This window comes from Saccopteryx bilineata, chromosome 4 (assembly GCF_036850765.1).
Source record: "Saccopteryx bilineata isolate mSacBil1 chromosome 4, mSacBil1_pri_phased_curated, whole genome shotgun sequence".
Taxonomy (NCBI): Eukaryota; Metazoa; Chordata; class Mammalia; order Chiroptera; family Emballonuridae; genus Saccopteryx; species Saccopteryx bilineata.
This window is the reverse complement of record NC_089493.1, coordinates 275,645,600-275,658,370: the sequence shown is the minus strand read 5'-3', so window position 1 is coordinate 275,658,370 and position 12,771 is coordinate 275,645,600.

Below are 12,771 nucleotides of genomic sequence, written 5' to 3'. Positions count from 1 at the left end.
ATCTGCTCAAAATGTCCATAGTGCCAAGGGTCAGACACCTTGGGTGAAGGGGACATGCATCTAGTTACAGGCAACATAGCAACGGGAAAAGACATCACACTTAGCTTTTTTTTAACAAATGCAAATGTATCCATTTTAGATGATATCTCTCTTGGTAAGATGATGAAGTAGGGTCTTTGTTATTTATTAATTTTGGGTGAGAAGAGGAGTGTTAGGTGCTAAAAATAGTGTGTGGAAGGTGAAAATTGCACGAAGTCAAACTGATGCTGTGTCTTACTCATCTTTTTAAACAGCTTTATTGAGATACATGATTCACGTTCCGTAGAATTCACCCATGTAGAGTGTACCATTCGGCAGTTCTGTAATAGAGTTGTATGTCTATTACCACAGCTGATTTTGAAACATTTTCATCATCCCTCCTACTCATCTGGCAGGGTGTGTGCCTGGGGTGGTGATCACAGATGTTGGCTGCATCCAGTTTGTAGTTTGCTGAGACTCATTCTGCTGTCTCATAGATACCAGTTCCACAGGTGCTTCCTGAGTGCTGCCACATGTCAGGAGCTGCGGCGAGTGAGGAGTGACACATGCAAGGGCAAACCTGGGCATTCGCTGCCCCTGTGGAACTGATTGTCTGGGAAGAGAGGGAGATATGGAAACTCTAATGTATAAAATAAACGGCATCTGATAGGATCGTATGAGCTGTCAGCACCCGAAGATTTTGGACCTATATCTGGAGTTGGCAGACTTTTCGTGTAAAGGGCCGGGTGGTAGATGGTTAAGCTTTGCGGGCCCATAGGCAACACTGAGCAGCTTCCCTTGGTGGAATGCACATGGTCATTTACATTTTACATTCCTAGTTTGGAGTTGGTACAAAAGCAGTCTGAAGTGAACACAGTGGGGTCCAGAAACCTGAGTTTGTATTATATTTTGTTCCAGTTTTATTGAGATATAATTGACAACATTGTGCCTGCCACATGTTAAATGTGTAAGTTTAAGGGGTACCGTGGGATGATTTGATACACCTGTATTTGTGAAATGATGACCACAGTAGGGTTAGTTAACCATCCATCACCTCATATAGTTACTTTTTTTTTTTTTTTGGTTGGTTGGTGCGAACATTTAAGATCTACTTTCTCAGCAACTTTTGAATATATAATATAGTACAGGTATTGTGAATTACAGTTCCCATGCTGTACTTTAGATCCTCAGTAATTATTCATCTTATAACTAGAAATTTATACCCTTTGACCAGCTTCTTTCCATTCCCAACCCCCAGTGACCACAATTCTAGTCTCTTGTTTCCATGAGTTCAGGTTTTTTAGATTCCACGAATAAGTGAGGACATAAACTATTTGTCTTTCTCTTTCTGACTTATGTCACGGAGCATAATGACCTCAAAGTTCATCCGCATTGCTGCAAAAGACAGGATTTCCTTCTCTCTTAGGCCGGCTGAGTAATAGCCCATCATATGTATCATATTTTCTTTATCCAGTCATCCACCAACAGGCGCTTAGTTTGTCTCCGTATCTTGGCTAGTGTGAATAATTGCTGCAGTGAACACAGGGGTACAGATGGCTCTCTGAGTTAATGACTTCATTTTAAGGGGACATATTTAGTGATTTTTTTTTTTTTTTTTTTGTATTTTTCTGAAGTTGGAAACGGGGAGAGACAGTCAGACAGACTCCCGCATGCGCCCGACCGGGATCCACCCGGCACACCCACCAGGGGTGATGCTCTGCCCACCAGGGGGCGATGCTCTGCCCATCTGGGGCGTCGCTCTGTTGCGACCAGAGCCACTCTAGTGCCTGGGGCAGAGGCCAAGGAGCCATCCCCAGCGCCCGGGCCATCTTTGCTCCAATGGAGCCTTGGCTGTGGGAGGGGAAGAGAGAGACAAGAGAGGAAGGAGAGAGGGAGGGGTGGAGAAGCAGATGGGTGCTTCTCCTGTGTGCCCTGGCCGGGAATTGAACCTGGGACTTCTACACGCCAGGCCGACGCTCTACCACTGAGCCAACCGGCCAGGGCCTAGTGATGTTTTAAAGACTAAATCCCCATAGGGGTGACTGGATCAGTCAGTGTTCATTATTATTTTTGTGATTCTCATAGTGTATCTCTAGGTTATCAAACCCATCCTGGGCTGCTTCTAAGCCTGTAAGGCTTCCGAGCGATTAAGTGAAGCCCTGTTGGTCTTCAGGGCAGGCGTGTGTGTGTGTGTGTGTGTGTGTGTGTGTGTGTGTGTGTGTGTGTTTTTACTTGAGTACTTTCTAAAGGCATTTATTGGGTCATTGTTGGGAATAGTAAAAGATTGGCAGCAACCCAAGTGGCAGGCAGTAAGGGTCTGGGTAAATACAGTTCATTCCGCTCATTTTACAGAAGACTGGGATGCTTCCAGAAGGAAGTAAGAGATTGAGGCCAGCCTCCAAGATCCAGTTTTTAAGTGAAAACGTCAAGATGCAGTCAGCATCATACCTCTCGTGTCAAGAAAGGGACAACTAAGAATGCATAGTTGTATTTGCATAACCAATTCCAGAAGGATACATGCGAAACTCACAAATGTGGTTGTGTGATCTCTAGGGAGGGGTGGCATCGGGCTGGGCAGAGGGAGGGGACTGGGCTTGTTGGGGGGGCAGAGTAACATATGCACACACATAAACCCACATGAATATGTTTAAATTTGAGTCATGGATTGTCTATTAAAGTGAATTTTTAAAAATAAATTTTGCCTAGCAGCTGCAAAGGGCTAGGACCTAGACACTGCACTTCGGATGCCCCAATTTAAAAAAATAAATTAGGTGGTGGCACAGTAGATAAGAGCATTGGGCTGGGATGCATATGACCCAGGTTTGAAACCCCGAGGTCGCCAGCTTGAGCATGGGCTCATCTGGTTTGAGCAAGGCTCACCAGCTTGGACCCAAGGTCGCTGGCTTGAGCAAGGGGTCACTCGGTCTGCTGTAGCCCCACAGTCAAGGCACATATGAGAAAGCAATCAATGAACAACAAGGTGCTGCAACGAAGAATTGATGCTTCTCATCTCTCTCCCTTCATGCCTGTCTGTCCCTGTCTGTCCCTGGCTCTCTCGCTAATAAAAAAAAATAGAAACAACCCCCCCTAACAAAAATACCAACCCCCCCAAAAAAAAACTCCACCCCACAAAAAATAAATTTGTCTTTTCCATTGTTCCTAGCTCCTGTCTTTCAAAAGCATCTCCTAAGCTGCTCCAGTGCAGCGGAGACAGGAGACAGGAACATCAGCCCGCCCCGGGAGGGCTGGTGCCGGGCAGGTGGCTGGTGCCGGGCAGGTGCTGATGCTCCAGTGCAGCGGAGACAGGAGACAGGAACATCAGCCCGCCCCGGGAGGGCTGGTGCCGGGCAGGTGGCTGGTGCCGGGCAGGTGCTGCTGCTCCAGTGCAGAGGAGACGGGAGACAGGAACATCAGCCCGCCCCGGGAGGGCTGGTGCCCCGGGAGGGCTGGTGCCGGGCAGGTGCTGCTGCTCCAGTGCAGCGGAGACAGGAGACAGGAACATCAGCCCGCCCCGGGAGGGCTGTGCGGGGCAGGTGCTGCTGCTCCAGTGCAGCGGGACAGGAGACAGGGACATCAGCCCGCCCCGGGAGGGCTGTGCGGGGCAGGTGCTGCTGCTGCTCCAGTGCAGCGGGACAGGAGACAGGGACATCAGCCCGCCCCGGGAGGGCTGTGCGGGGCAGGTGCTGCTGCTCCAGTGCAGCGGGACAGGAGACAGGGACATCAGCCCGCCCCGGGAGGGCTGGTGCCAGGCAGGTGCTGCAGGGCTGAGTCTGCCTCAGGCAGCGCGGGGGTAGGGGGAGGCAGGGCCTGACCGGGGCTGGCTGTGGAGGCAGGAACAGTGTCAGCTCGGTGAGGGCACAGCCAGGCCTCCTCTCCTGCTGCCTCTATCTGTATTGCCTGCTGTGTGGGCTCCTTGTGGCGGCTATGCCCAGGCACTGCCAAGTTATGGCCTCAAGCAACATAGATTTAGTCTCTTCATGTTTGGAGGTCGAACTCCAGAATGTAGCGCGGGCGTTGCTTCTGGAAGCTCTGGGGAAGAACCCACTTTCTTGCCCTTTGCAGCTGTTAGGTGGCACGCAGCCCTGCATCATATTGACCTCTCCTCTGACTCCTCTGACTCTGACCCTCCTGCCTCCCTTTCTTCCCTGAGTCCAGGGGTCCCTCCTGGTTAATCCAAGGTGATCTCCTACCTCCAGATCCTTAACTGAATCACAGCTGCACTGTCCCTTTTGCCATGGAAGGTAACATACCCACTCTGAGGACTGGTGAGTCTGGCTACCCATCCATACTCCTGGCCAGCATAGTTCCTGGCACATAGTAGAGGCTCAAAACAACTTTGTTGGATGAAAGAAAGAATCATTTGGTGAGGTGGAAAATGTGGAAGGGACATAACAAGAGATGGATCTGAAAGTAATCACAATAATAGCAGTGACATTTATTGAGCGCCTATTGTGTGCTCAGGCTCATGCTTAAATGAGAATTTGCATCATCTCGGGTAGTGTTCCCACTCTACAGATGTGGAAACTGGGGCTTGTTTGTTTGTCTACTGTCACATGGTGAGGAACTCACACCTCATACGCCTGATGAGAGGTGAGGGTGGGGAATATGGCCCTAAACTTGCTAAAGGTAAAGGCAGGGATTCTGTGAAAATGGGGTTTCTCAGCTGCAGCAGTATTGATATGTGGGGCTGAGTAATTCTGAGCTGTGGGGACTGTCCTGGCCATTGTGGATGTTAGCAGCGTCTCTGACCTCTACGGGCAAAAACCCTCTACCCCACCCTAAGCCCAGTAGTGATACCAAAAATGTCTCCAAATGTTGTCATATTGCCCCTGGTAGGGGGGAAAGGACTTGCCTTCAGTTGAGAACCACTGTGTAAAACATAAATAATATGATGACACATCAAATCTATGGTCCCCAAGTCACTCAGTGAAAGTCAAAATCCCTTCAAAGGCCTGTGAGTCTTACACAGTCTGTTCTGCCTGCCCCCCACATCCTTCCCTCACTTCATCTCATATTACTGGGGAGTCATATTGACCTCTCTATTAGTGTTCCAAAATGCCAGACATGTTCCTACCTCAGGGCCTTTGCACTTGCTGTTTCATTTGCTCTCCCAAGATTCTTCCCTGTGGTGGCTTACTCCCTTCTCTCTTGTTTCCTTCTACAAGTACACCTTTTCAGGGAGGTTTCTTCTCTGAGCCTTTTTCTTTTTCATCATCTCTCTCTCTCACACTCACACACACAGAATGTACACTACATTTATCTGTCTGTAGCTATTATCTATTTTTTGTCTGTTCACTCTTGGCCTCCTCTGTCAGGCTGTCAGCTCCAGGAGGGCAGGCCCTGTGTCACTGCTGGGTCCTCAGCACCTAGAGATGGTGCTCAGTAAATGGATGGATGCTGTCAGTTCTATCTGCCATTGTGTCCCAGACGTATTCCTGTGCTTGGCACATTATGTGGCTGACCCCTCCCAAGTCCCTGGAACATGACCTAATGGAGGACTTGGTGAAGCTCCAGTCTGATAAGAGGAGAGGAAGTGGTGAGAGATGAACTCAGCAAATGGTTGGGGCCGGATGGAGAACACAAAGACAAGTGTGTGCTTTGTAGGGAGGGCCCGGAGAGAGGCCTCCGGGTGCTCACGGGGGGGGGGGGGGGGTGCTCCGACCTGCCCTCTGCTGACACCCGGATCCCTGTGTAGGCAGCGTGGCTCTTCTTGGCCCTGGGAATCTTGTTAAGACAGGTGTCTTGGTTTTGCATGTCACTCCTGCCCCTTTCTCACAAACGTGTTCAGTTCTGCATCCTGGGCATGAGGATCCAGTAAGGATTTGGGCTTCTGCCTGGGCAGGGACATGCCCTGCCTTCCTGGGTGCTGGGGGTAAGGTATGGATGCTGCCCCCCTCCTCCATTTCTGGACTTTATTCTTAGCTCTGGTGAGTCAGAGGGTGAGGGAAGGTCGCAGCTCAGCCCAGCAGTGGGCAGGGGACATCGCTGCCAGCGTGACGCTGGCAGGGCTGTCCTTCTCCCACAGTGTCGCTGGCGGCTGCTTGACCTTTGCTGGGATCCCTTTCAGGACTGTGGTGGGCAAAGGAAGGCCCCATGCTGGCTCTGTAAACAGGATTAGTGTCCAGAAGCCCGGCAGGTCCCTTGACATAATGGCCGCCCTCCTGCTGCTTTTTCTCAGCTTTCTCTGGCTTTGGATCTCCCTGCTCCCTGCGGGGGGTCTGGCACCTGCCTTGGTTTTGACTGTGGCTTTATAAATGGCCTGTTGCCTCACCCTGTGTCCCTCAGCCCAGTCTTGGCTTGCCCTGCGCCCCCCCCCCTTTGCAGAACGGTTGGCTGGCACTCTGGAGCCGGTCTCTCTGGGTTTGAGTGCAGGCACCACCTGGTCCTGCCTGTGCACCTTCCATCAAGTCTTCTTACCTGTTTGCCTCCGTGTCCCTCTCTAACATGGATGGAGATAGTCCCCGTCGCGTAGGGTGCTCTGACAGTGCAGTGGGACGATGCGCCCTACCCCGGAACACAGTCCCACATGTGGGGAGTGCTTCGTAAGAGCCGCCATCTTACTATTCCTGTTACTCCTGTCATTAGCCTCAGCTTCAGCCCCATGGGTTTGCACTCTGCAGAGTGGCTGGTGATGCTGAGCCAGTAGCCTGCTCTGCGTCCTGCTCCCCCAGCCCTTGTTAGGCAGCTGTGGTCATGTGAAGCATTTCACCCTGCAGTCCGAGCACGTGTAGTGGGTTCCATGGTTAATCCTGTTAGCACGAGAGAGACCAGGGTGGGAGAGATCGGCTAATTTTCTGAAGGTCAAGAGGCTGGTAGCAGTCTTGACTGGATTCAAACTCAGGCCCTCCGGCACCAGGGTCCTCACTCTCGGTTGTTTGTATTCATTGTGTTTATTCTCGTCCTCCTTTCCCTTACACGCTCCCTTCTTCACTTTCTTCTTTTTTGGAAAGGGGACAACCACACCTGTTTCTTTGCATGGTTAACTTCTCCTGACCCTTTTAGTCTCTGCTAAAATGTCACCTTCCCAGACTTTCACCCCGATGCTTGCTGTGCCAACACTCTTCCCTTTTTCTTCTCAGCAAGTATTGTATACTTGTCCCTTGTAGTTTTGTTTTGACCTGAGATCTGATATCTCTGGTGGACTGTGAGTCTTTAGAAGGCACTTACCTCCATATCCCCATGATTAGCCCAGGCCTTCCTGGCTCATGGGTACGTGCTCAATAAATACTCACTGAATGAACGAATGAATGAAACCTTGCACTTGTGTTTATCAATCAGTCTCTTGGCCAGGAACTCTAACTGGAAACTTTGGGTCATTTTATTTTAACCCTCCTGATAATTCCATAATAGGTGGGCCCTAGAATTAGTCTCATTTCATGAAGGAAAAACCAAAGCCTGGTGAAGTCATTGCATTAGAATAGTGAGGGCAGTTTAGCCTCCAGGGGACATTTGGCAATGGCTGGAGACTTTTATTTTTTTAAGATTTTATTTATTGAGTTCAGAGAGAGAGAGAGAGAGAGAGAGAAAAGGGCAGGAGCGGGAAGCATCAACTCATAGTAGTTGCTTCTTGTATGTTCCTTGTCCGGGCAAGCCTGGGGTTTTGAACAGGCGACCTCAGCGTTCCAGGTCAGTGCTTTATCTACTGCACCACCACAGGTTAGCCTGGAGACATTTTTTTGATTGTCACAACTGGCTGTGTATGCCGCTTCCAGGTTATATGATCTCAGTGTCTGAATCTGTAAAATGGATTTAATTATACCACCTGCCTCTCTGAGTTGTTTGGGAGGATTTAACTTGGCATGTGGTCCTGTCATCTATTGGGTCAAGGATGCTCTCAACATCCTACCAAAGGTACGGTACAGGACAGCCCCTCAAGACAAAGAATTTTCTGGCTTCAAATTTCAGTAGTGCCCAGGTTGAGAAACCCTGCTTTTGGATATATATTGACGTAGACCCTGAACCTTGTATTCTTTTTTTTTTTTTTTTTTTTTTTTTGTATTTTTCTGAAGCTGGAAACAGGAGAGACAGTCAGACAGACTCCCGCATGCGCCCGATTGGGATCCACCCAGCACGCCCACCAGGGGCGACGCTCTGCCCCTCCAGGGCGTCGCTCTGCAGAGACCAGAGCCACCAGAGCCACTCTAGTGCCTGGGGCAGAGACCAAGGAGCCATCCCCAGCGCCCGGGCCATCTTTGCTCCAATGGAGCCTTGGCTGCGGGAGGGGAAGAGAGAGACAGAGAGGAAGGAGGGGGGGGGTGGAGAAGCAAATGGGCGCTTCTCCTATGTGCCCTGGCTGGGAATTGAACCCGGGTCCCCCGCACGCCAGGCCAACGCTCTACCGCTGAGCCAGCCGGCCAGGGCTGAACGTTGTATTCTTAAGTATCACCTTGTATTGCTTGCACTGGGTAGCTGGATAGGAGGAGTTGTAGACTATTTCTGTGTCTGAGTGTGAATGTTGCTTCTCCATTCTGTACACATGAGCTTGGAATCCCTAAGGCCTGGGGACATTTAGTTGATGACCTACCTCTGAGAACATTGCCTTCCAAGCTGCCTGAGGCTGAATGGTGAGGCCATTAACTTTGCAAAGCCCTTAGAGTTCCAACCACCTGGCAGGGAGGTGGTAGAGCCCAGGAGTTAAGGGCTCAGCGTCAGACTCAGGGTTCAAATCACGCCTCTGCCTCTTCCTTTCTCTGGGAGTCTGATCAACTTCTTAACCTCTCTGGGTCTCAGGGTCTGCCTCTGAAAGTGGGAGTTATAATAGCCTTGACTTGTAGGGCTGTTGTGAGATTTAAATGGACTCCTTCTTGGAAAATGGCACCGTGCCTGTCCCAGCAAATACCGCTGTTGCTGGCGCCCAGTAAATGTGTGCTTTCTCTTTGCTCCCAGCTCAGCAGTCAGAACCTTCTACCCTTAAATTCCTGCTGCTGCTGTTTATTTATTTCAAGTGTAAACTCGCTATTGTTATTATTATTTCAGGGGGAATCCATGCAGAGTAAAAAATTCAAACAGTGCAAAAGATAATAAAACAAAAAGTAATAGTTGCTTCCTCTTACCAGCTTCAGCCCTACCCCCTGGAGATAATCACTGCTAGCTTTTGTTTTTCCTGTCTCCTTCTAAGAAAATTCCCCTGCCTAGACCAGCATTTGTATATTCTTTGATGCTAATTTTAAATGGGACCGGTAGTGCATGTATGTGATTAAAAACAACAACAACAACAACAACAAAAACCCGGAACCAGTGCATTTTCCATGTATATAGAGGCATCTATCTACACTTGGATTCAGTTTCCTGGTTGTGTAGGCTGCTTGCAGGTTAGTGACTGGGCCTCAGTTTTTGTGTCTGTCAAATGGGTTTAATTATAGAGCCTGTCTCCCAGAGTTGTTTGTGAGGCTTAAATGGGATATAAAGCACATACTTAGCTCAGTCCTGGCTCATGCTACTAAGGACCTTAAACCTCCCTCTTTTTCTTTCCATCAATGAAAGAAGGTAGCATATGTTTCTTCATTTCCTTAAGGTTTTCCCTCGAATGTCACCTTGGCCCAGGGGCCTTTGCTGTCCACCTGGGATAGAAATAGCATGCACCTCCTCCGTTATTCTCTGCCTTCGGTATTCTTTTCCAGAGCACTCGGTTGCCAGGAGGTTTGTTTAGTATCTGCCTCTTATGATGAAAGGGAGCTCTGTGCCAGTGGAAACGTTATTTACCTTCAAATGGCATATAATTGTCCACTGAGGAATAGAAACCTGACTATTGCAAGTTATTGAGACGATTGAATTGGAAAATGGTGTTCAGGCCCCGAGGGAAGATCTGATGCATAATAGGTCCTTGTTTCTAAACAGTGTCAGAGCTACTCTGGCTCCCGAATATTGGTGACACTGAGAGCCGTTCGGATTTATAATCGCATCCCCTGACTGTTGTCTGTCTCGTCTTCCTCCCTCCTGTCCTGGCTGGGTCCTGGGCAGGCTCTTTCCCTTGTCTCCCTGCAGGCTCCAGCCACAGGTCCCTCTGGAAGCTGTGTGAATCGGGCTGGAGCAGCAGGTGTGGGGGACACAGCGCTGCAGAGGCCCTGGCTGAGCGGTCACTGGTGCATGGGACTTCTGTGACAAGCATGACTGAGCTGAGAGGCCAGTCAGCTACCTCTCGGGCCACTTCCTGCCTATACCTGGCAGTATTCTAGTGGCTTCTGACTGATGAAGCTGAGAGGAGCGATGGTGCCCCTGGGTTGTCACAGGATATTTAGAGTGGACCAGCGTCAAACTGAGGGGTGTGGTAGGCACAGGATTGGTTTCTCTAAAGATGTCCATGACCTGATCCCTGGAATCTGAATATGTTAGGTAACGTGGCAAAGGGGGTATAAAGACTGCAGATGGAATTGAATTTGCTCATCAGCTGACCTTGAGATGGGAGATTTTCCTGGATTATCTGGGTGAGCCCAAGGTCATCATGAGTGGAAGTGGGAGTGGAAGAGGGATGCAGAAGAGAGGGAACCAGAGAGGTGGCAGTGTGAGAAGGACCTGGCTGATGCTGCTGGATTTGAAGGTGGACGAAGGGGCCATGAGCCCAGGAATGTGGGTGGCTGCTAGAAGCTGAAAAGGCAAAGAAGTGGAGTGTCCCTTACGGTCTCCAGGAGGAACCCGCAGCCCTGCTGACACCTTGATCTTGGCCCAGAGAGACCCGTTTCAGATTTCTGCCCTCTAGAATGGCATGATAAAATATTGTGTTGTTTTGGTCATGGTTGGTTGGCTCGGGGGTAGAATGTTGACCCAGTGTGTAGATGTTCCAGGTTCAATTCCTGGTCAGGGCACACAGGAGAAGCAACCATCTGCTTCTTCTCCCCTCCCCTTCTTTCCCCTATCACAGCCATGAATTGGTTTGAGGGAGTTGGGTCCTGTGGATGGCTTGTGGAGCCTCTGCCTCTGGTGCTTTAAAAAAAACAAAACCCAGCCTGACCAGGTGGTGGCGCAGTGGATAGAGCGTCGGACTGGGATGCGGAAGGACCCAGGTTCGAGACCCTGAGGTCGCCAGCTTGAGCACGGGCTCATCTGACTTGAGCAAAGAGCTCACCAGTTTGGACCCAAGGTCGCTGGCTCCAGCAGTGGGTTACTCGGTCTGCTGAAGGCCCGCGGTCAAGGCACATGTGGGAAAGCAATCAATGAACAACTAAGAAGTCGCAACGAGAAACTGATGATTGATGCTTCTCATCTCTCTCCGTTCCTGTCTGTCCCTGTCTATCTCTGCCTCTGTAAAAAAAAAAAAAAAAAAAAAAAATTAAAAACAAAACAAAACAAAACAAAACAAAACCCATTTGCCAAGCAATGGCCCCAGATGGGCAGAGCATCACTGAGTAGGGGGCTTAAGGGGTGGGTCCTGGTTGGGATGCATGCTGGGGCACATGCGAGAGTCTGTCTCTCTCCCCTCCTCTCACTTAAAAGTAAAAAACTGTGTTGTTTTAAGACCCTAATTTTATGGTAATTTGTAACAGCACATATAGGTAACAAATGCAAGTAATTGGTTCTGAACTTGGTGGTGGTTTGAAGACTCAAATCTTCCTCTTGGCCCAGATTTCCTATGGTCAAAAACACGTGCCCGCCTGACCTGTGGTGGTGCAGTGGATAAAGCGTCGACCTGGAAATGCTGAGGTCGCCGGTTCAAAACCCCGGGCTTGCCTGGTCAAGGCACATATGGGAGTTGATGCTTCCTGCTCCTCCCCCTATTCTCTCTCTATCTCTCCCTCTCCCTCTCTCTCTCTCTCTCCCCTCTCTCTCTAATAAAAATGAATAAATAAAAATCTAAAAACAACAACAACAACAACAAAAATACGTGCCCAAGAAGGCCATTGCTAGGAGCTAGCATGGATGGGGGTTAGGGGGCCTCAGTAATCAGGCTTCCAGGTTTGAGCCCCAGCCTCGAAATTTATAAGCTATGTGATCTAAGGCACTTTATTGGATTTCTTTGTGTCTCAGTTTCTCATCTACCTAATGGGAATCAAAACAATTTTTCTTCTAGGTAATCATTAAGATTAACTGAATTATTCACATAAAATGCAAGAAACAGTGCCTGGCACATAGTGTTCAGTTAAAGCTAGGTGGTATTATTATCAATAATAATATAAAGTTATCCTATTAAGACTATAATGCTATAAACTTTATTTTTATTATTGACACAGAATTAAGATTGCTGTTAATAGCTCTTTATTGAGTATTAATATTTGACACTGAGCTGGACCCCATGTGTATATAATTTTATTCTTTAGAATAGCGTTAGGAGATAGGTATTTTTAGCTTTAGTCATAGATGAGGCTCAGAGAGATTGAGTGACTTGTCTAAGGTCACCGAGTAAATAAGTAGAGAAGCACACTGGACCTGTAAGAAAAGGGACAAGGGATCAGACACGGTGGGTCAGAACTTGTACGGCTCGGATGCTTTGTATTGTGAAAGCAAATTCACTTTCCACCTGTGTAAGCGATAAAGTGAATTTGTTGTGGAAGCCCAGTTGGGAGAGTGGGCTGCAGGTGAAGCTTGAGCCAGCAATCCACCACGACACTGAGGACCAGTTTCTTCCATCTTCGTCTTTTTTGAGGTTAGCTTCATTCTCACACTTGCCACGGGGGTGCCTCTTCTCCTTTCCCCTCCCAACCCTGGTACTTCCTTTGTGAATGGCCGAGATACCGCATCCTCACCCTGCATCTTTGGGGACAAGAGAGGATGTGTCCTTGCTGTGACTAGCTCAGTTTGGGTCAAGTGCCCATTCTTGAA